This window comes from Callorhinchus milii, unplaced genomic scaffold, assembly GCF_018977255.1.
Source record: "Callorhinchus milii isolate IMCB2004 unplaced genomic scaffold, IMCB_Cmil_1.0 Scaffold14, whole genome shotgun sequence".
NCBI lineage: Eukaryota > Metazoa > Chordata > Chondrichthyes > Chimaeriformes > Callorhinchidae > Callorhinchus > Callorhinchus milii.
The window spans coordinates 17,792,371-17,795,194 of record NW_024704755.1 but is presented as its reverse complement, the minus strand read 5'-3'; positions in this window follow the sequence as shown (position 1 = coordinate 17,795,194).

Below are 2,824 nucleotides of genomic sequence, written 5' to 3'. Positions count from 1 at the left end.
ACCGAGGCAGGCGATGTTGAGCAGGTGGGGAAAGGCGGAATTGGTCATAGCACGAATGTGGGATTTGAAGGATAGTTGAGAGTTGAAAAGGACATTGAAGTTTCATATTGGCTCTGTGAGGTGAAGAGTGCAGCCATGAATAGTAATAATGTCAGTGGCTGAGGTGAGGAGGCGCTGCCAGGAGCCAAGCAGCGGGGCCTCTGTCTTGCCAACATTGAGTTGGAGGAAGTTGACTCTCGTCCAGGACTTGATGTCAGACAGACAATTAGCCAGGACATCAACAGTCCTGGAGTTGAGAGTGAAGGCGGCGAGATAGAGTTGGGTGTCATCCGCATACGTAGAATCATACAGCACAGAAAGAGTCCATTCGGCCCATTGTGTCTACGCCGGCTCCGAAAAGAGCAACCCAACTTAATCCCACTGGCCCGCTTTCTCCCCATAGCCCTGCAATCCTGTCCTCCCCAAATACCCATCTACTTCGCTCTTAAAAGTTGTTATTGAATCACCTTCCACTACTCTTTCAGGTAATGCATTCTAGATCTGACGACTCACTAGGTGAAAAAAAAATTCCTAACCTGCCCTCTGTTTCTTTTAACTATCTTAAATCAGTGTCCTCGGGTTACTGACCCACCCGCCAGTGGAAACAGTTTTTCCCGGTTCAACCTATCAAATCCTCTCATGATCTTGAAAACTTCTATTAAATCCCCTCTTAATCTTCTCTGCTCCAGGGAGAATAATCCTAGTTTCGCTAACCTCTTCTCATCACTAAGGTCCTTCATTCCTGGTACCATCCTGGGAAACCTCCTTTGCGCCCTCTCCAATGCCCCAACATCTTTCCTAAAGTGCGGTGCCCAGAACTGAGTCTCCAACTGAGGCCTAACAGCATTTTATAAATACTCAACACAACCTCCTGACTATTGAATTCTATGCCCCTATTTATAAAACCTAGTATCCCGTTTGCTTTTTNAACAGCTTTGTCTTCCTGTCCTGCCACCTTCAGAGATTTGCTTATGTGGACCCCCAGATCTCTCTGTTCATTTGCCCCCTTTAAGATTGTCCCATCAGCTTATATTGCCTCTCCTCATTCTTCCTCCCAAAATGCAGCACTTCACATTTCTCCACATTAAACCTCATCTGCCACGTTTCTGCCCATTTTACCAGTCTGTCTAAGTCCTCTTGGAGTCTGGTGCTGTCCTCCTCACCATTAACTGCTTTTCCTAGCTTAGTATCACCTGCACATTTGGAAACTGCTCCCTATATCCAGGTCCAGATCATTATATAGATCAGAAAGAGCAGTGGTCCCAATACCGACCCCTGAGGGACACCACACACCCCTCCCTCCAGTCAGAAAAGCAACCGTTTACTACCACTCTCTGCTTTCTGTCTCCTCGCCAGTTCTGGATCCATGTTGCCACAGTCCCTTTAATACCGTGGGCTTCTATTTTGTTTATAAGTCTCTTATGTGGCACTTTGTCAAATGCCTTTTGAAAATCTAAATAAACTACATCTATTGCACTACCTTCATCCACCCTCTCAGTCACTTCATCAAAAAACTCTTATCAGGTTTGTCAGACACGATCTGCCTTTAACAAATCCATGTTGACTGTCCTTTATTAAACCATATTTTTCTAAGTGAGAATTTATTTTGTCCCGAATTATAGTCTCCAGAAGTTTCCCTACTACTGCTGTTAGGCTGATTGGCTGTAGTTCTCAGGTTTATCATTCTGCCCCTTTTTGTACAGGGGAGTAACATTTGCAGCCCTCTGGCACCACTCGTGTCCGAACATGATTGAAAGATTGTGGCCAGAGCCTCCACTATTTCCACCCTTGCTTCTCTCAATAACCTAGGATGCATCTCGTCCGGACCGGGTGACTTATCGATGTTGAACACCGACAGCCTTTTTAGTACCTCCTCACTGTTGATTTTTACCATATCCAATTTCTGTTCACACCCCTGTGATATTGTGGCATTGGTTGTATCATCTTCTTTTGTGAAGACAGTTGCAAAGTACTTGTTTAGTACGTGAGCCTCTACCTCAACAAGAAGATTTCCAGTTGTGTCCCTAATTAGACCCACCCTACTTTTGACTAACCTTTTACTCTTGATATGCTTATAAAATACCTCAGGGTTCCCTTTTATGTTTCCTGCTAATCTTTTCTCGTATAATCTCTTTGCCCCTCTTTTTCCCTTTTCACTTCTCTGTACTTCCTATATTTTGTTTGATTATCCTGTGTGTTCTGGACCTGAAATTTGCCATTAGCCTCCTTTTTCTGTTTTATTTTAATCCCAATTTCCTTAGTCATCCAGGGAGGTTTGACTGTCCTGCCTTTCCCATTTGTGGGAATGTATTTGTTCTGTCCCCGAACTATCTCCTCCTTGAAGGTTTCCCATTATTCGTTTGCTGTCTTACCTGCCAATCTTTCTTTCTAATCTATCTTGGCCAGGTCCCTTTTTAGCTCACTGAACTTAGCCTGCTAAGCCAGTTGAGGGTCTTTACCTTTGATTGATCATTGTCCTTTTCCATAACTATTCTAAACCATATGGCAGGTGGACAGAATGTCATTTGTCGCTTTGACCAGTGCTGTCTCTGTGCTGTGAGTAGCACGAAACCCTGAACCAATTGAGCTCAACAGTGTCCCACATACAGCTGTGGATTTGTATCCAATGAGCTCAGAGAAGCATGGTCTGAAGTGAAGATCATCGTTACCCTGGAACAGTATTGTAATAACATGCACTGTGTTGGCGCAATCCCAGATTCTGGGTGTTGCTGTTGCCAAAATGTATTTGCCGTGTATCTGGTAACAATCTTTTCCATTGTTTCAG